The sequence below is a fragment of the Arachis ipaensis genome, chromosome B06, assembly GCF_000816755.2.
Source record: "Arachis ipaensis cultivar K30076 chromosome B06, Araip1.1, whole genome shotgun sequence".
NCBI classification, from domain to species: Eukaryota; Viridiplantae; Streptophyta; class Magnoliopsida; order Fabales; family Fabaceae; genus Arachis; species Arachis ipaensis.
The window spans coordinates 85,627,956-85,650,057 of NC_029790.2; positions in this window are offsets into that span (position 1 = coordinate 85,627,956).

The following is a 22,102-nucleotide window of genomic DNA, read 5'->3' on the forward strand; positions in this document are numbered from 1 at the left end:
AAATTACATAAAATCCATGCTCTTGTCACTTGTTGCACTATTGTTATATTAAACACAAACAAATAAAAATAAGGTATTATTAAACGATTTTATATGTAAATTATTTTATCTTCTATCAAAATATTGTTGTGCATTACTTGCCCAAAATCAAATAATATTAAACAATGACAAAATAAAAATATGCGTAAACTAAAGTGTTTGAGAATTAGTAAGTTCGACACCATAAACCACTAAGTGTCTTGAGGGACCATTTTATTTTAATTAGAGATTTAGATTTAGATTTAGATTTTTGAACAAGCGACTTTATTAAATAAAGCTTTTCCAACCAATCGGAATACGGATCTTAATGTTCTAATTCACCATTTTTGCAATTCTCTATTTCAAATTGAACTCCCCCCAATAGGAGTTCTTATTTTTATTTCTCTACATGTTATTTTTTTCACTGATTAACTATATTTTTCATAAATGTTAATTGTTTCCTAGTATTTGATAGTCAACTTAACATAGTGATAGGAGTGTATAACTAATACTTGGGTATTTGGGTAACTAATATAAATAGGATAGGTCCCTACGGTTTTTGTTCCTACAACCAAAGCAAAATCTTTAAAATTATATTGTATAACCATGAGAAAATTATTTGTTTAAATTTTACGCTACAAGAATTAGGCCGATTAGTTACTACAAAAATAGTTGTAAAATTATCGCTAATCTGATACAAAATATAATTTATGACGGATTAGCTACTGTATAGCAACTAATGCTTTCTTCACTAATTGTAAGTCGCAAATCAGTGAGGTAAACACAACAGTCGCTAATTCATCGAAAAGTTTTTTAGCAACCGACTAGATAGTCGCAAATTCATCACTAAAATATAAAAGCTAATTCCATAGAAGAAATAGACTAAATAGTAGTCGCTAATTAGCGACAAACTCTACGACAGTAGACTTATCGCTAAATCCAAACTAACTTCGTAGACAAAATGGAATATTTAGTTGACGCTAATTAGAGAGAAATTTTTCCGAACCTAACTCGTCGCAAATTATCCGCTAATATGATTGCAAATCTATCACATTTTGTAGCAAATCTATAGCTAATCTTTAAAAATCCTTAATCAAATTTCTAGGAATTTTGTCGCTAAAACAAAACTATTCTAAATGAGAAAGCAAAATTACAAATTAGTCGCAAATTTGCTAGAAAATAATATGTAGTTAATTAGTTGCAATACTATTGCAAATGTGATTCTACTTCTATAAAATTCATTATACATTATACATCTAAGTTTCTCGTTGCACATTGAAAATTTAAAAAAAATAAAAGATACAAATAAACAACACTTAAGACTTGAGAGTTGATATAGTGAGGTAAATGTATTAAACCGCATACTTACTTCTTCAAAACTGTAGGTATCTACATTAGTATCTATGTTCGCAAACATAGTTGGTTGATTTGCTAAGATACTGCTAGCTAGGCAAGGTAGAAATATTATTTTCTCCATCATCCATCCCTTATATTATTATGTACAAAATATAAAGAGAATAATCTATTTTAGTAAATCTGTAGGCATGAGCAAGAAAATGAAAAGACGATAAGCCTAAGTATTAAGTGAATCATTTTTCAAGGAATAATGCTAATAAATATGTTTCATTCTCAACATGAAGTATATCATAATGAATTTTTTGAACTTAATGTGTAATGATTTACTCACCAAAAGTATCATACAAGTTTAATCTAGAAAATGATTTATTTTTTTTGCGGTTTTTTTCAGTTATGCCTATGCTATTAGAATAGTTATTTGACCTAAGTATGTGCAAATTTGTTGTTGATGCTTCTTTCGTTCAAAATATTATTTTTGCTTGTAGAAAAGAAGGAGTTAATTGCTATTCCAATAAATAACCACCAAATTTTCAGTAGAACCACACTCTCCTATGACTCAACCAACCAAACTCCATCAAGATAACTAACTTCTATGTTTTATTTTTTTATTGTTGACAATTTGACATTCTTGACTGAAAATTTTCATCTCAGCATAAGTGATAACATACACCTAATAGAACATTTACATATTAGGAGACAAAAGAAACAAAAACAAAAAAACCAGTTTTTATATTGAAATAATAAGCAATTGAGAATGACATGTCAAACTCAATGGAGCTGTTAGCAATTCATGAAAAATTATATTTATATATTAAAATGATATTTAGCACACAAATTACTCAAAAAGCAGCATGAAATCCATGTCCATTTATAATTTTTTCCACTCTATTTTCACATGCAGTACCATTCCAACAATATAATTAAAGCAGAATGGATAAAAGAAATAATTTGTAAAGACAAATTGAAATTAATGAGTAGCAATGCTACGAGGCACTAAATACAATTGCCAAGTGAACTAATGCATAACATTGATTTAGTTAGGAAAAATAAATTACATAAATTACTCAAAAAGTAGCATAAAATTCATGTTCATTTATAATTTTTTTCACTCTATTTTCACATGCAGTACCATTCTAACAATATAATTAAAGTAGAATGGATAAAAAAAATAATTTGAAAGGATAAATTGAAATTGAATAGCAATGCTACGAGGTACTAAATACAATTGCTAAGTGAACTAACGCATAACATTGATTTAGTTAGGGGAAAGATGTGCATACATGGTGAATATTGGGTAGCAATAGTTCTTCTACTCTAAAGTGGCTTTTGATGAGAGCCCTGCAAAATCAAAGACATAAGAAAATGGAACAAACAAACATAAACATATACAAGGCAGTAACATAAACACAAACACATACAAGGAAATAGAATAATAAAAACAGAAATTAAAAAATCAAAATCATAACAACAAACTTACAAACAGAACATCAAGAATTAGAATCATAGAAATAGAAATCAAGGATAAATATATGTTCAACAATAACTAGTAACAAATTAGAAGTTCAAATTAATAATTAGCATAATAAACAGAACAATCAGAAACCTTACAATAACAAAAATAAAAAATCAATAATAGCCGCATCAATTAACATAAGAATAAATCAGAGAAAAAATCAGAACAATAATTAGTTTGCTACAAGAATTAGTAATCATAACAGTAATAAAAAATTCAGAATCATAACAGTAATAAGAATTTCAGAATCAAAAGCTCAACCTTAATTATTTTTTCCCGAAAAAAATTTTCCAGTTCACTGAGAAGCAGAACACCAATTCAGAAGATCAATGTTAATTATTTCTTTTTTAAAAAAGAAAATACCAGTTTACCTGAGAAGAAGAACAGGGAAAGGCTTAGTTGAGCAGAAAAGAAGAAGAACAAGGGTAGCAACGCCAGAAAAAAGGAGCACAGAAGCACCGAGAAGCAATCGTCATTGAGGGTCGTTGTCATCGCTGAAGCAGGGCAGCACCGTCAGCGTGAAGCAGAGGGCACTGAGAAGTAGTCAAGCAGAGAAGCAGAAAAGTGCCGAGAAGCAGGGCAGCACTGTCGGTGTGACTCTGTAGCTGTTGTAAACGATTGTGTCTGCGACTGCGACATGGTGAGGATGAGACACAGAGAGGGGCCGTTGTGCCCTAATCAAGAGAGAGGAAAAAGCAGTTTCTTCTTTTGCCATGCTCTAACCCCTAAGTATATATCAAATTTTAAAGCATTAGCCACTTACCGGGTCAGGTGACCCGAGCCATGGCCCAGACTCGATCTCGGTTTCCCTTCAAATGATTTGATTTTTTTGGGCCATATGGGTGTTATTTTCGATCCGGGTTAAGACATTCAAAATTGTATTAGACCTGGGCCAGACTAAGCTAGACTGAGCCATGTGCACCCCTACGTAGTAATGTGGAGGAGGACAGAGAGAGAAGAGCTATGGAAAAGGGAGAGTGAGAGAAAAGGGTTGCACCGTCATATGAGAGGCTGAGAAGAGAGAGGAGTTCATTGACGGCAGAAAAGAGAGACGAGTTCGTCGATGGCGAAGAAGAGAGAGAAGTTCTTCGATGATGCAGACAGAGGTGATGTGTGGAGCCATGGAGGGCGACAGAGAGAGAGAATCACTACGAGGAAGGGAGAGGAAGAGGATAGGGCCACACCGTCGCAATTGTAAAACCCAGTCAAACCATAATTAAATAAGTAATTAATTAAATATGGGAAAAAAGGGTTGAAAATGTAGCAATCATAATTTGAAAATTTAATGATGATATTTGGACTTAGAGGATTTTTCTGAGTCAAAAAATATAGTTTTCTGCATAACAACGTGCTCTGAAAATTTGACCGGCAATACTAGCTTAGATCTGCCCCGTACTGTGCTTGAGAAAATTAATTTTGAGAAAAAAAAGTTAAAAAGTTGAAATCCATAATTGAGAAGGTAAAAATATTTAAAACGTAGATTAAAACTCTAATCTTAAAGGTTTGGGCCAAACGGGCCATATAAGTGAAATGGGCACAAGTTGAGCCAAGCTCAGCATATATAAGCCTTTAGCTAAGTCCACTTCAGCATTTGCAACCCATTGAGAGAGAGTGTGTGTGTGTGCAGTTGAAATGGGAAGAGAAGGAAGAAGAGTGAAACCCTAGCCCTTTGATTCTCTAAACCACCATAACTTTCTTTCTGGAGCTTCAATTGCTGCACTGTTTGCAGCTACACATCACCCATCTCATCCTCTACAATTATATCTAAATAGATTGGTAAGAATTTCGAATTCTCTTATCCAATTTTTGTAGTACATGTCAAATTCAAATTTGAGCTTTGGAAATTGAGAAATCTTGTGATTTTGATGGTTTAGGGGTACTCTAGAACGAGCTCTAGCTAGGATTCATCATATATTTTAGTGGGCAAAAGGTAAGAAACACTTCCCTTGTATTTATAATGCTTTATGAAATTTTAGTGTATTGATTATTGTGTATATTATGTGAAAATAATGTAGAGTGGAGTTAGAGGCATTAGATTGACCATTGGTGAGGCTTGAAACTAAGACTTGGTGGAAATTCACAAGTGCAAGGCTTAATTTTGGCTTCCAAGAGGTACAATTTAACTTTTATTTAAATATTATGTAATGTAATGTGAAATTCTAGGCTAGATGGCCCTAAGAATAAGTTTGAATTGTGTGTTTGGATGGAGTTAATATGTATAGTTGATGTGTTGTTGAAATTGATGTTGAATGGTGATTATGTATTTATAAGTTATGTATTAATCGATGGATGTTGGGTCGGAAGCTGGAAAAGGTAAGATTGGTAAATTGATGATTTAATTTTATGTTGATGCATGAGATTGAATTGGTAAAGTTGGAATTGAGTATGTGAAATTTGGTAATCATTTGTTAGAATAGCGGGATTGAGCATTTGAGGTGTGAATTTGATGAACTAGAGTTGAAATGTGTGAATAGAGTAGTAATAAACCACAATTTTATGGTTTATCTTGTATTGAATTTGGTAGATTTTATCAACTTTTTTTATATTTATTTACTAAAATAGCACGATTTTGTGAATTCTTCCTAAATTGTACTTAAGAGTGAAAATGTAAACCCCGTTAAATTAGTAGATAATTAGTCAATAAATTAGTTTTTAATAAAAAAGATTAGAAATGTGAATATTATATCAAATTAGGATAGAGCTCATCGAAACAAGAATTTTGACACCAATTTCGAAGAAAACGGTCCAAGATTGGACCGAACGGGCCGAACCGGTTGAACCGGATCCAAACAACCGATTCAGCATTAAATGAGCTTAAAGCTCATCTCCTTCATTAAGAACAGCAGAAGCAGCGCTGAATGAGAAGAGAGAAGAGAAGGGACGAAACCCTTTACGGTAAATTCAAATTACCGTAATTTCCCGATCCGAGCTCTGATTGCCGCACCGTTTGCGACCATGTGTCCACCGCGTCGAGCTCTACGTTTCTACCAAAACAATTTCATAGGTAACCTAATATTTCACCTCAGCCTCTTTTTCCCCAATTTTTGGAAAATTAGGTGGAGATATTGAATTTCTTTACTCTTTGATGTTTTAGGATCCAATTAGCTTGAGAAAAATGTTTATTCTTTCTTATGTGAAACTTGGGTAAGGTGAGAATACCATAATTCTATTTTAATTTTACTGAATTTGAACTTTGAGTATTAAATTGGGTATATATGTGTTTTGAATATGTATTAGGTTGTGAATAAATAATTGGAGCTTGAAATTGTGAATATTGGAACTTGGAGGAAGCTGAGCTTAGAGTTTATTGACTTTTGAGGGGCTGTCTTGGTTTTAATTAAAATTGTCTTGATCATTACGTGGGAATCAGCCAAGGTATGGTTTAGGTTTCTTGCATTTAATATGTAAGGTTCTATGAAAACTTAGGCTAGATGACCATAGGATAGGTTGGAACGAATGTGTATGTAATTATTGTTTAGCAACTTGTTATTGGTTGATTTGGTTTGGTGTTTGTGAGAATTAAATAGTTTGATGATTATGGAATTGAGAATGTAATTTTATAGTTGAAAAACTTGATGAATTAGTGGTGATTTGGTGAATTTATTGCTATTGGACTATGATTTTGGTGGTAGATGCTATGGTAATGAAGAAAGGTATAAAATATTGATTTGGTAGGTTTGGAAGTGTATAAAATGGAACCTTTGAGTTGAAAATGAGGTTTGAGGTTTGTTTCACTTTGGTTTTGGACTAAACTTCGGCGGGCTATAACTTGGCTTCCGGAACCCCAAATTGATTTTAATTTATTTTAAATGAAAATTGGGTTCATGAAGTTTATGCCGTTCAAAGAACAGGGGAAAAATGATTTAAAATGACTGAGTTATGTTCGTCGGAACTTTTGGTATGAATTATGTAATGTTGCAGGTGAGGTTTTTCATAATTGTGCAGCTCTCTGGTTAAACTCTTTTTTTTTTAAGAACGCACGTCCACGTGTACGCGTGGCATGGGATTTTGACGATGCGTACGCGACTGATGCCATGCGGACGCGTAAAGGGTAATAAGCGTGTCCACGCGTACGCGTGACTGATGACTTGCATCATCTACCCTTCTTTCTTGCATAAAGAGGACCATAAAAGAGCATAAATCTCATTTGATCAGTACAATTCATGCATTAATTGATGAATATTATGGTACACTACTTTGAGATGAGTTGTGTTGAATTTCAGGTGAAAAAGGCATCAAAAATGGGAAGAAAGCAACAAGAAGCTGGGCGTATGAAACTGGCGTGCCACTTGGGAGCAAACGCCACAAAAATGCACTGGCGTGGCACGCCAGGAGCTAGGCGTGGCACGCCAGTACTAAATTCCAGAGGAGAAGTTCAAGCCTGCATATGGGCGTGGCACACCAGTACAAAGATCCAGAGAGCAACAATGGAGGACACAAAAGGGGCGTGGCACGCCAGGATGGGCGTGGCACGCGTAACCCATCAGCTACTATGGGCGTGCCACTTGAGCCAAGGGGCGTGGCACGCCAATTCACCACTCGAAGAGGAACCTTCACTATGGTGTGCCACTTGGTATCGAAGGCGTGGCACGCCAGCTCCAAAAAGTCACTTGGGCATGCCACTTGAGGATCCAGGCGTGGCACGCCAAGCCCAAAGAGTCCGCAAATGTATGGGCGTGCCACTTGAGCAGCATGACGTGGCACACTGGTACAATAATCCAGAGAAAGGACTGAAGGCAATTGAAGACTGGGTGTGCCACTTGAGGTCGAAGGCGTGGCACGCCAACCTATCAATCTCACTTAGGCGTGCCACTTGAGCGACCAGGCGTGGCACGCCAATGCACAAAGAGACCAAAGCAAGGGCTGAGTGTGCCACTTGATGTCGAAGGCGTGGCATGCCAACCCAAGAATCTCACTATGGCGTGCCACTTGAAGGATGAGGCGTGGCACGCCAGCTACTGGAACCAAGGCAAGATCATGGGTGTGGCACGCCAGCCTCTAGGCGTGGCACGCCAACCTAAGAATCTCACTATGGCGTGCCACTTGAAGGATGAGGCGTGGCACGCCAGCTACTGGAACCAAGGCAAGATCATGGGTGTGGCACGCCAGCCTCTAGGCGTGGCACGCTGGTATAAATTTCCAGAGAGGGTGAAGGAGGACAAATACATGGGGCGTGCCACTTGGTGTCGAAGGCGTGGCACGCCATCCACTATTCCTCACTTGGGCGTGCCACTTGAACCCCAGGCGTGGCACGCCAGTGTCATTCAGAGAGCAAAGAACCATTGGGGCATGCCACTTGAGTTCGTGGCATGGCACGCCAAACAGAGGAATCACTTGTTCACAAAAGGGCGTGGCACGCCAGACCCTGGGCGTGCCACACTAGTTCAACTTTCCAGAGAAGCTCGGCCAAGCTTGCAGCAAGGGCGTGGCACGCCAGACCCTAGGCGTGCCATGCTAGTTCAAGTTTCCAGAGGCAAGAGAAGTAGAAAAAGGCTAGGGCGTGCCACTTGAGCTCGAAGGCATGGCACGCCAAGCCAAAATTGAGGGTGCACGTGACACGCCCCTGGAGCGCCAACCACACGCCAGCTGGGAAGTCACACTTATTGAGTTTCTTTTCCCTCCAAAATGTAATTTTCCTTTTTCACTTTTGTAATTCTTTTATTTTTGCTAGGAGTAGTATAAATACCACCAAGGAGTACTGAAGAGGGGTTAAGCAGTTAGAGAGATTAGTTTTAGATCCACTTTTACACTTCACTTTTGAGTACTTTTCTTTGAGCTATGAGTAGCTAAATTCCCTCTCATTGAGAGAGAGAGCTCTGTTGTACTTGATGGATTGATGATAGTAAAATTCTTCTTCTCTTCATCTTCTCTTTGATTTGCTAGAAGGAATTTCGTTCTTAATGCTTAGTGTTCAATTATCTTGGGAAAGAGATTGAATGCAAAATGGGTTTCATGGGAACCTTGGGAAAGAAAACATGAAACCATGCTTGAAATCCCTTCTCACAATTGAGTAGGATCTGGGTTTTGGTGTTTGGATATGGTGACATATAATCCTCCCTCTACTTGGACCTATGATAATGTGTGGTATAATCAGGGACCAAGCATATCTCTCTTCATGAACAATTAGACCAAGGAATTGGCTATTGATCCAAAGAGACAACATCTCCTGATGTCAATGAATTTCCCCATTCTTATCTATCCCATTCTTTATAGCTTAATTTTACATTCAGCAATTCCCCATTCCCATTTACATTCAAGTCATTTATGATTCTGCACTTTACATTCTGCCATTTCCATTTCTGCACTTTATTGCTTTCCTTTATATTCTAGCCACTTACATTTCTGTCAGTTATAATTCTGCAAATCACAATCTACTTGTTTCGCTTGACTAATTCACCAATCGATTAAAACTGCTTAAATTTACCAATCTCTGTGGATACGATCCCACTCCACTGTGGGTTATTACTTGACGATAATTTTGGTGCGCTTGCCAAAAGAACTGATTCACCATTTTTGAATGGGGGTGTGAATTGGACTCATCAGTGACCCACGCGTACGCGTGACATGGAATTTTCACCCACACGTACGCATGACAAAGGGACGCGCGCGCGAGCTGCAGCTTCACACTTCCAGGCGTACGCGTGAGCCACGCGCACGCGTGGATCCTATTTCAGCAAACTGGATTTTTAACGTTTTAAATGGTGTTTTAAACTTCTAAACCTCTATTTTCATTCCTTTAGTCATTAATAACAGTATTAAATTTGATATTCAGATGAAGTTAGGAATTGGGGATAACTTGGAGATGAAGTAAAGCTGAAAAGAGAGGAATTGACTATGAAATATTACAGATGAACATATATGATACTTGGCTTGATAACCAAATGAATGATCATGTATGATACTTGGCTTGAATGATTAAATGATCTGAGATACGAGATTTCCTGGATAGAGTACCGTGGCTTGCCACCACGTGTACCAGGTTGAAAGCTCGATACTCTGTTGACCCTACGACGTAAGTGTGACCGGGCACTATAAATTCCCGGGAATGTAACCCCCATTGAGAAATATTGATTATTTGAGAAAAAGCTATGCATAGAATCTTGGAGATGCACGTCGGGGGACAGTCTAAGGTTTTCAGACTTGTCGGGTTGGCTGGATAACCGATAGATGAGCCTCATCAGCCATAGGACAGGCATGCATCATATGCATATTACTTGAATTACTTGCTTATGCTTTAATTGGGTATGTCTAAATGTACTTGCCATGTTAAATGTATATGTGTTACCTACAATATTTGTAACCTTCTTGTGCTTGCCTTTATCTGTTTATTTGTCTGTGAAATGCATGATGGAGTTGGAGGTACGGAAGAATGGCGGTATGAGACTTAGATTTAAGATTAAGTTAAGTTAGGTTTAGATACTCTTAGAAAACCACCTTTTATGGCTTCTGTTTAATACTTTAAGCTCTATAATCTAAGTGTCGACGTTCTAGAATTACCTCTGGCATTCCCAAGACCTTATCTATTATGTGTGTGGCACCTTTACCATACTGAGAACCTCTAGTTCTCATTCCATGCTATGTTGTTGTTTTTCAGATTCAGGTCGAGAGGCGTCTCGTTAGGCGTCTGAGCTCCTGAAGCGAAGTGGTTACTGATGAGCGAATAATTTATACGCTTTTTGGCATTGTTTTTAGGTAGTTTTTAATATGTTTTAGTCACTTTTTATTATATTTTTATTAGTTTTTAAACAAAATTCATATTTCTAGACTTTACTATGAGTTTGTGTGTTTTTTTGTAATTTTAGGTATTTTCTGGCTGAAATTGAGGGCATTGAGCAAAAATCTGATTCAGGCTGAAAAAGGACTGCTGATGCTGTTGGATTCTAACCTCTCTGCACTCGGAATGGATTTTCTGGAGCTACAGGAGTCCAATTGGCGCGCTCTCAATTGCGTTGGAAAGTAGACATCCAGGGCTTTCCAGCAATATATAATAGTCTATACTTTGCTCAAGGATAGATGACGTAAACTGGCGTTCAACGCCAGTTCCATGTTGCAGTCTGGCGTTAAACGCCAGAAACAGGTTACAAATTAGAGTTAAACGCCAGAAACAGGTTACAACCTGGCGTTTAACTCCAAAAACAGCCTAGGCATGTGTAAAGCTTAAGTCTCAGCTCCAGCACACACCAAGTGGGCCCTAGAAGTGGATTTCTGCACCATCTATCTTAGTTTATTCATTTTCTGTAAACCTAGGTTACTAGTTTAGTATTTAAACAACTTTTAGATGTTTACTTTGTATCTCATGACATTTTAGATCTGAACTTTGTACTCTTTGACGGCATGAGTCTCTAAACTCCATTGTTGGGGGTGAGGAGCTCTGCTGTGTCTCGATGAATTAATGCAACTATTTCTGTTTTCTATTCAAACACGTTTGTTTCTATCTAAGATGTTCATTCGCACTTCAATATGATGGATGTGATGATCCGTGACACTCATCACCATTCTCAACCTATGAACGCATGCCTGACAACCACCTCCATTCTACCTTCGATTGAATGAATATCTCTTGGATTCCTTAATCAGAATCTTCGTGGTATAAGCTAGAATCCATTGGCAGCATTCCTGAGAATCTGGAAAGTCTAAACCTTGTCCGTGGTATTCTGAGTAGGATTCAAGGATTGGATGACTGTGACGAGCTTCAAACTCACAAGGGTTGGACGTAGTGACAGACGCAAAAGGATCAATGGATCCTATTCCAGCATGAGTGAGAACCGACAAATGATTAGCCGTGCGGTGATATCGCACCTGGACCTTTTTCACTGAGAGGACGGATGGTAGCCATTGACAACGGTGATCCACCAACACACAGCTTGCCATAGGAGAAACCTTGCGTGCGTGAAGAAGAAGACAGGGAGAAAGCAGAGATTCAGAAGACAACGCATCTCCAAAACTCCAACATATTCTTCATTACTGCATAACAAGTATTATTTATTTCATGCTCTTTTATTCTTCGAAATTCAAATTGATAATTATAATTGATTTTCTGACTAAGATTTACAAGATAACCATAGATTGCTTCAAACCAACAATCTCCGTGGGATCGACCCTTACTCACGTAAGGTATTACTTGGATGACCCAGTGCACTTGCTGGTTAGTGGTACGAGTTGTGAAAAGTGTGATTCACAATTCGTGCACCAAGTTTTTGGCGCCGTTGCCGGGGATTGTTCGAGTTTGAACAACTGACGGTTCATCCTGTTGCTTAGATTAGGAAGATTTTGTCTTTTGGGTCAGAGTCTTTTACTTTCTTTTCAAAATTCTTTCAAAAGATTTTTATTTTTCTTTATTAATCTGTGATTTGTCTTTGAGTCTTTTATTATTGTTCTTGTTAAAATTTTAGAATCCTTATTTTCTTTTTCAAAAATAATTTTTCGAAATTTTATTTTTTTTTACAAATAATTGAATTTCTCTGTTTGAGTTTAGTTTTATATTTTAAGTTTGGTGTCGATTGAATGTCTTTATTTTCCTTTAAAATTTTCGAATTAGTGTTCATTGTTTTTTCTTGATCTTCAAGTTGTTCTTGTTTATTTTCCTTGTTTGATCTTTAGTTTCTCTTGTTCTGTATATTTTCTTATTTTTCTTGTGCTTTTTCAAAATATCAGTTTCCAAGGAAAATTTTATTTCTTTTTATACAATATTAAAATACGTTAAATTTATAGCTCAATTGGCTAGAGCGTTGTGCTTATGTTCTTGGTAATTGACTATCTTCTTTTTAAATTTTTTTTTCTAAATAATTTTTCTTTGATTAAATCTTGTGCCAAAAGATAATGAATCTCTTTATGATGCCTGGGAGAGATACAGAGAGATGCTAAGAAAATGGCCCTTTGAAATATTTTCAGAATGGGTGCAGTTAGACATCTTCTATTATGGGCTTACAGAGAAAGCTCAGATTTCTCTAGACCACTCAGCTGGTGGATCTATACACATGAGAAAGACAATTGAAGAAGCTCAAGAGCTCATTGATACAGTTGCCAGAAATCAGCATCTGTACCTAAGCAGTGAATCTTCCATGAAAGAAGAGGCTAAAACAGTAACTGCTGAACTCAGTCCTGCAGAACAAATTACTGAATTCAATCAGCAATTAAATTTTCTAACAAAATAGCTGGCTGAATTCAAGGAGATATTACAAGATACAAGAATGGCTAATATAAATATGGAAGTACAGTTGAAGCAAACAGAATAGCAGTTATCAAAACAAATAACAGAAGAGTGCCAAGCAGTTCAATTAAGAAGTGGAAAAATATTAAATACCTCACTTCAGGGCAGCAGGAAGCCAAGAAATGAACAAACTGCTATTCAAAATCCCTCTGAGGACAGTAAGAGCCCAGAGAGGAATAACTCTGGCGTTCAAATGCCAGAGACAGGCAAGGATTTGGCGTCAAATGCCAAATGGAAGCTCAGTTCTGGCGTTCAAACGCCAGGAACAAGTAAGGAGTTGGCGTCCAACGCCACTCCAGCTTCTAACCCTGGCATTCAAATGCCAGTGAGGGATCAGACACACACAAGTGCTGATAACAACCCCTCTAAAAAGGCTTCTCCAACCACCTCTGTAGAAAATAAACCTGCAGCAACTAAGGTTGAGGAATATAAAGTCAAGATACCTTATCCTCAAAAACTCCGCCAAGAGGAGCAGGATAAGCAATTTGCTCGCTTTGCAGATTATCTCAGGACTCTTGAAATAAAGATTTCGTTTACAGAGGCACTTGAGTAAATACCTTCTTATGCCAAGTTCATGAAGGAGATCTTGATTCATAAGAAGGATTGGAGAGAAACTGAAAGAGTTCTCCTCACTGAAGAATGCAGTGCAGTCATTCTGAAAAGCTTTCCAGAAAAGCTTAAAGATCCCGGAAGCTTTCTAATACCATGCATATTAGAGGGTAATTTCACCAAGACAACTTTATGTGATCTTGGGGCAAGCATCAACCTAATACCTGCATCCACTATCAGAAAGCTTGGTTTAACTGAAGAAGTTAAACCAACCCGGATATGTCTCCAACTTGCTGATGGCTCCATTAAATACCCATCAGGCGTGATTGAGGACATGATTGTCAGGGTTGGGCCATTCGGCTTTCCCACTGACTTTGTAGTGCTGGAAATGGAGGAGCACAAAAGTGCTACTCTCATTCTAGGAAGACCTTTCCTAGCAACTGGACGAACTCTCATTGATGTCCAAAAGGGGGAAGTAACCCTGAGAGTCAATGAGGATGAGTTTAAGTTGAATGCTGTCAAAGCCATGCAGCATCCAGACACACCAAAAGACTGCATGAAAGTTGATCTCATTGACTCTTTGGTAGAGGAAGTCAACATGGCTGAGAGTCTCGAATCAGAGCTGGAAGACATCTTTAAAGATGTTTAGCCTGATTTGGAGGGTTCAGAGGAATTGAAAGAGCCTCTGAGACTTCCTCAGGAAGAGAAGAAACCTCCTAAACCCGAGCTCAAGCCATTACCACCATCCCTGAAATATGCATTTCTGGGAGAAGGTGACACTTTTCCAGTGATCATAAGCTATTTCCTTTACCATTCATAGACCAGATGCTAGAGAGACTAGCAGGTCATGAATATTACTACTTTTTGGATGGCTATTCAGGTTACAACCGAATTGCAGTAGATCCTCAGGACCAAGAGAAAACAGCATTCACATGTCCTTCTGGAGTATTTGCTTACAGAAGAATGCCTTTTGGTCTGTGTAATGCACCTGCAACCTTTCAGAGGTGCATGCTCTCTATCTTCTTTGATATGGTAGAGAAATTTCTGAAAGTCTTCATGGATGACTTTTCAGTATTTGGAGACTCATTCAGCTCCTGCCTTGACCATTTAGCACTTGTTCTGAAAAGATGCCAAGAGACCAACCTAGTTTTAAACTGGGAAAAATGTCACTTTATGGTGACTGAAGAAATTGTCCTTGGGTATAAAATTTCAAACAAGGGGATAGAGTTGGATCAAGCTAAAGTGAAAGTAATTGAAAAATTACCACCACCTGCTAATGTTAAGGCAATCAGAAGCTTTCTTGGGCATGCAGGATTCTACAGGAGGTTTATAAAAAATTTTTCAAAAATTGCAAAACCCCTGAGCAATCTGCTAGCTGCTGACATGCCATTTGTGTTTGACACAGAGTGTCTGCAAGCATTTGAGACTCTGAAAGCTAAGCTGGTCACAACACCAGTTATTTCTACACTAGACTAGACATTACCATTTGAACTAATGTGTGATGCCAGTGATCACGCCATTGGTGCAGTACTGGGGCAGAGGCATGACAAGCTTCTGCATGTCATTTATTATGCTAGCTGTGTTTTAAATGATGCCCAGAAAAATTACACAACCACAGAAAAAGAATTGCTTGCAGTGGTTTATGCCATTGACAAGTTTAGATCATACTTGGTAGGATCAAAGGTGATAGTGTACACTGACCATGGTGCTTTTAAATATCTACTCAAAAAGCAGGATTCAAAACCCAGGCTTATAAGATGGGTGTTGCTTCTGCAAGAGTTTGATATAGAAATAAGAGACAGAAAAGGGACATATAACTAAGTGGCTGATCATCTGTCCCGGATAGAACCAGTAGAAGGGGAGTTTCCCCCCTCTATTGAGATCTCTGAGACCTTTTCGGATGAGCATTTGTTTGCCATTCAGGAAACACCATGGTTTGCAGATATTGCAAACTATAAAGCTGCAAGGTTCATACCCAAGGAGTACAGCAGGCAACAAAAGAAAAAATTAATTACTGATGCAAAGTACTACTTGTGGGATGAACCCTATCTCTTTAAGAGATGTGCAGACGGAATAATCCGTAGGTGTGTACCTAGAGAAGAAGCACAGAGGATCTTATGGCATTGCCATGGATCACAATACGGATGCCATTTCGGAGGTGAGCGAACAGCCACCAAGGTCCTCCAATGTAGCTTCTACTGGCCTACACTCTATAGGGATTCCCGAGAGTTTGTACGTAACTGTGACAGTTGCCAAAGAGCTGGTAATCTGCCTCATGGTTACGCCATGCCTCAACAGGAAATCTTGGAGATTGAGTTGTTTGATGTATGGGGAATTGACTTCGTGGGACCTTTTCCACCATCATACTCAAACACTTATATTCTGGTGGCAGTCGACTATGCATCAAAATGGGTAGAGGCCGTTGCCACACCCACCAATAATACTAAAATAGTGCTGAAGTTCCTCCAAAAATATATCTTCAGCAGGTTTGGTGTCCCTAGAGTACTAATCAGTGATGGGGGCACTCACTTCTGCAACAAACAGCTTTACTCTGCCATGGTCCGGTATGGGATTCGCCATAAGGTGGCGACTCCATATCATCCATAGACAAATGGACAAGCTGAAGTTTCTAACAGAGAACTAAAAAGAATCTTGGAATGGACTGTAAGTACCCGTAGAAAGGATTGGGCAAGAAGCTTGGATGATGCTCTGTGGGCTTACAGAACAGCATTCAAGACTCCTATAGGGACCTCTCCATACCAACTTGTGTATGGTAAGGCCTGTCATCTGCCCGTGGAACTGGAACATAAGGCCTACTGGGCAACCAGATTCCTAAACTTTGATGCCAAATTAGCTGGAGAAAAAAGATTGCTCCAGCTGAATGAGCTAGAGGAATTCAGACTCACTGCTTTCAAAAATGCCAAGCTTTATAAAGAGAAATAAAAAATGTGGCATGACAGAAAGCTGTCATCTAGAGTCTTTGAACCAGGACAAAAGGTTCTGTTGTTTAACTCTAGGCTCAGGCTATTCCCCGGGAAACTGAAATCCTGGTGGAGGGGACCATATATGATTACAAGTGTATCACCATATGGTTATGTGGAGCTTCAAGATATTGATTCTGATAAGAAGTTCATTGTTAATGGACAGAGAATCAAGCACTATCTTGAAGGCAATGTTGAGCAAGAGTGCTCAAGGCTGAGGCTAGATTAAAAGGTTAGCAAGGTCCAGCTAAAGACAATAAAGAAGCGCTTGCTGGGAGGCAACCCAGCCATTAGCAAAACTTTTTCTGTTATTTTATTTCATTTTTATTCTTCATTTTATTTATATGAGCTTAATATTAACAAGGTAAAGAATTCAGAGCACAAAACAGGAAAAAGGAGCTTACTGGCAAGAAAACGCCAGTAAAAAACACAACTGGGCGTTAAACGCCCAAAAGGAGCATCTACTGGGCGTTTAACTGCAGTAAAGATAGCCATCTGGGCGTTAAATGCCAGAAAGAAGTAACTTCTGGGCGTTTAACGCCAGATTTACAGCATCCTGGGCGTTCAGAAAAATGCCCAGTGACAAAGGGGTTTCTAGCGTTTAACGCCAGCTAGAAGCAACAGCTGAGCGTTAAACGCCCAAACCAAGCAGCAACTGGGTGTTAAACGCCCAAAACATGCAGCAGTTGGGCGTTTAACGCCAGGATAGTGGGAGTAGGTAGTTTCGTTTTCAATTTAAATTTTTTTCATTTTTTATGTTTCAATTCATGATTTCTTTCACAAACATGTTACAAATCCTAATTTTTCAAATCCTTTTTCAAAAGATATCAAATGTATCTTAATTCATAAACCCTTTTTCTTAATCCCCTTCAAATTATTTTCAAATCCTTTTCAGAATAAATCTATCTCTTTTCCTTCTCAAATCTTTTCAACTCATCAATATCTTTTTCAAATCTTCACATCATCTTTTTTGAAATTCAGATTTATCTTTTTCAAATATCTTTCATATCTTTTCAATTTTAAATCACATCTTTTACTATTATACTTATCTTTTCCAAATCACTTTTTCTATCATATCTTTTTCAAATAATTTTCGAAACCCACCTATTCACACACCTCCATCTCCTCCATCTTCTCCACTTCTTTCTTCTTTTGCTCGAGGACGAGCAAACCTTTTAAGTTTGGTGTGGTAAAAGCATTGCTTTTTGTTTTTCCATAATTCAGTGGTAGAGCAATTGACTACAGATCAAAGAGCTATGAGGGAGGAGCAACAAAGGCAAGGAAGAGACATAGAGGAGCTCAAGAGCACCATTGGTTCTTCAAGAAGAGGAAGACGCCACCCTCATTAAGTTGGACCCATTCCTTAATCTCCTTGTTCTTATTTTCCTATTTTTCGTTTACTATGCTTCATGTTTAATTACGTTTGTGTCCTTACTATATGATCACTAGTATCTAAGTGTCTATGTCTTAAAGATATGAATGTCCTATGAATCCATCACCTTTCTTAAATGAAAATTGTTTTCTGAAAAAGAAAAAGAAGTACATGAATTTCGAATTTTAAAATAGTTTAATTATTTTGATGTGGTGGCAATACTTTTTGTTTTCTGAATGAATGCTTGAACAATGCATATGTCTTTTGAATTTGTTGTTTATGAATGTTAAAATTGTTGGCTCTTGAAAGAATGATGAAAAAGGAGAAATGTTATTTGATAATCTAAAAAATCATAAAAATGATTCTTGAAGCAAGAAAAAACAGTGAAGAACAAAGCTTGTAGAAAAAAAATGCGAAAAAAAAGAGAGCAAGAAAAAGAAAAAGCAAGCAGAAAAAGCCAAAAGCTCTTTAAACCAAAAGGCAAGAGCAAAAAGCCAATAGCCCTTAAAACCAAAAGGCAAGGGTAATAAAAAGGATCCAAGGCTTTGAGCATCAGTGGATAGGAGGGCCTAAAGGAATAAAATCCTGGCCTAAGCGGCTAAACCAAGCTGTCCCTAACCATGTGCTTGTGGCGTGAAGGTGTCAAGTGAAAACTTGAGACTGAGCGGTTAAATTCGAGGTCCAAAGCAAAAAATAGAGTGTGCTTAAGAACCCTGGACACCTCTAATTGGGGACTTTAGCAAAGCTGAGTCACAATCTGAAAAGGTTCACCCAGTTATGTGTCTGTGGCATGTATGTATCCGGTGGTAATGCTGGAAAACAGAGTGCTTAGGGTCACGGCCAAGACTCATAAAGTAGCTGTGTTCAAGAATCAACATACTGAACTAGGAGAATCAATAACACTATCTGAATTCTGAGTTCCTATAGATACCAATCATTCTGAACTTCAAGGGATAAAGTGAGATGCCAAAACTGTTCAGAAGCAAAAAGCTAATAGCCCCGCTCATCTAACTAAGATTGAACTTCATAGATGTTTTTGGAATTCATTGTATATTCTCTTCTTTTTATCCTACTTTGTTTTTAGTTGCTTGGGGACAAGCAACAATTTAAGTTTGGTGTTGTGATGAGCGGATAATTTATACGCTTTTTGGCATTGTTTTTAGGTAGTTTTTAATATGTTTTAGTCACTTTTTATTATATTTTTATTAGTTTTTAAACAAAATTCATATTTCTGGACTTTACTATGAGTTTGTGTGTTTTTTTGTAATTTCAGGTATTTTCTGGCTGAAATTGAGGGAGCTGAGCAAAAATCTGATTCAGGCTGAAAAAGGACTGCTGATGCTGTTAGATTCTGACCTCTCAGCACCCAGAATGGATTTTCTGGAGCTATAGGAGTCCAATTGGTGCGCTCTTAATTGCGTTGGAAAGTAGACATCCAGGGCTTTCCAAAAATATATAATAGTCCATACTTTGCTCAAGGATAGATGACGTAAACTGGTGTTCAACGCCAGTTCCATGTTGCAGTCTGAAGTTAAACGCCAGAAACAGGTTACAAATTGGAGTTAAACGCCAGAAACAGGTTACAACCTGGCGTTTAACTCAGGAAATAGCCTAGGAACGTGTAAAGCTTAAGTCTCAGCCCCAGCACACACCAAGTGGGCCCCAGAAGTGGATTTCTGCACCATCTATCTTAGTTTATTCATTTTCTGTAAACCTAGGATACTAGTTTAGTATTTAAACAACTTTAGAGGTTTACTTTGTATCTCATGACATTTTAGATCTGAACTTTGTATTCTTTGACGGCATGAGTCTCTAAACTCCATTGTTGGGGGTGAGGAGCTCTGCTGTGTCTCGATGAATTAATGTAACTATTTCTGTTTTCTATTCAAACACGTTTGTTTCTATCTAAGATGTTCATTCGCACTTCAATATGATGGATGTGATGATCCGTGACACTCATCACCATTCTCAACCTATGAACGCGTGCCTGACAACCACCTCCGTTCTACCTTCGATTGAATGAATATCTCTTGGATTCCTTAATCAGAATCTTTGTGGTATAAGCTAGAATCCATTGGCAGCATTCCTGAGAATCCGGAAAGTTTAAACCTTGTCCGTGATATTCCGAGTAGGATTCAGGGATTAGATGACTGTGACGAGCTTCAAACTCACAAGGGTTGGGCGTAGTGACAGACACAAAAGGATCAATGGATCCTATTCCAGCATGAGTGAGAACCGACAGATGATTAGCCGTGCGGTGATAGCGCACCTGGACCTTTTTCACTGAGAGGACGGATGATAGCCATTGACAATGGTGATCCACTAACACACAGCTTGCCATAGGAGAAACCTTGCGTGCGTGAAGAAGAAGACAGGGAGAAAGCAGAGATTCAGAAGACAACGCATCTCCAAAACTCCAACATATTCTTCATTACTGCATAACAAGCATTATTTATTTCATGCTCTTTTATTCTTCGAAATTCAAATTAATAATTATAATTGATTTCCTGACTAAGATTTACAAGATAACCATAGATTACTTCAAACCAACAATCTCCGTGGGATCGACCCTTACTCACGTAAGGTATTACTTGGATGACCCAGTGCACTTGCTGGTTAGTGGTACGAGTTGTGAAAAGTGTGATTCACAATTCGTGCACCAGTTACTGTGTTATTTTGTATAGTGATTTATATGTATGTACTTAGCTTACTCTCCACATAACTTGTTCCTTTTGATCCTCTTAGAGGTTTATGGAGAAACAGGATTTTGTTTATGTACGTTTGGGTTTTGGATATATGTGTGTGTGTGTGTGTGTGTGTGTGTGTGTGTGTGTGTGTGTGTAAGTATTCTCCGGCCAGCCTTGACTTCGCAGGCTAAGTTAGGAGCTTGTTATTTTGTATTTTTGGCTCTCTATTCCTACTTTTTTTATTTTATGTTTGATAGATATAGTTTTCTTCACATGTAAGTTATTCTGTTTCCAGAGCGTTGCACTTTTTATTTTGCGATTTTTTTTACCCATTTTTCAAGGCTCCTAGTTTATTAAATTCCTTCTGCTATTATATGTACACATTTTATTTTAGAGGTCGTAGCGTCTCACCACCTCTGTGTTACATCCTAGGTGTAATGCTCTGTGTGGTAGGGTGTTACATTATGGTATCAGAGCAGTTCGTTCATGTAGAGCCTGAGAGACGAACTGATTATGCTTCTGAACATACTCTGTGTGTGATTATGTGCTACTTAGAATATCAGACTGGTATGTGTAGCATATGTGTTCGTGAGCATGAATTTGGGACTTTAAAGCCTTAAACTTGAGATATTGAGATTGATCACCTTAATATCAATTGTTTGGTGTGAACAGGAACCAAATGCCACCTCGTGGGCGTAATCGAGGTCGAGGACGGAGAGGTAACGAGATAACTATATCGATGTACAGTTTGACCAATTTTGTGACCGCAATGACGATTGTTGCTGCTGCCATTGGTGCTGTTGCTGCTATGACCAGTCGAACGATGGATAGGATGAAGACACAAGCTAGAATTGGCAATGATGATGGAGGTGAACATGAAGGCAGGAATAATGCCCCAAGTGCAATGGTACCAGTGGAGATAACGGGTTATCTAGAGTTAACTAACATAGGTCAAGCAACGGTAGAAAGCTCAAGACGAACTATGTTGGCAAGGAATAAACGTTGGGAATATTTTACAGAGAAAAAGGAAAAGGAGACAAAGAGTACACATAGGAGCCAAAATTTCAAGAGGGGTCGTTCTGTTACTTCACGCTCTCAACGCCAGAACAATGACCAAAGGAACGACAACCGTCTGGATCTAAATTCAGAAGGGCAAACTAGTACTCAACCGGAAGATTTAAGATGCCCAAGATGCAAGAAGTACCATCCGAACAGACCCTGCAGAGCCGGGCTAGGTGTATGCTACAAGTGTGGGAAGCCAGGGCATATAGCTCGGGATTGTCCACACAGGAAAGGCCGGGATGCAGCTGAATCCAATTCTCAGACCCGAGGTAACCATAAACTAGCAGTTGAATTTTGAATTTCGAATTTCCTTGCATATCATTAATATGTGATATTCATTCGTAATATATGACG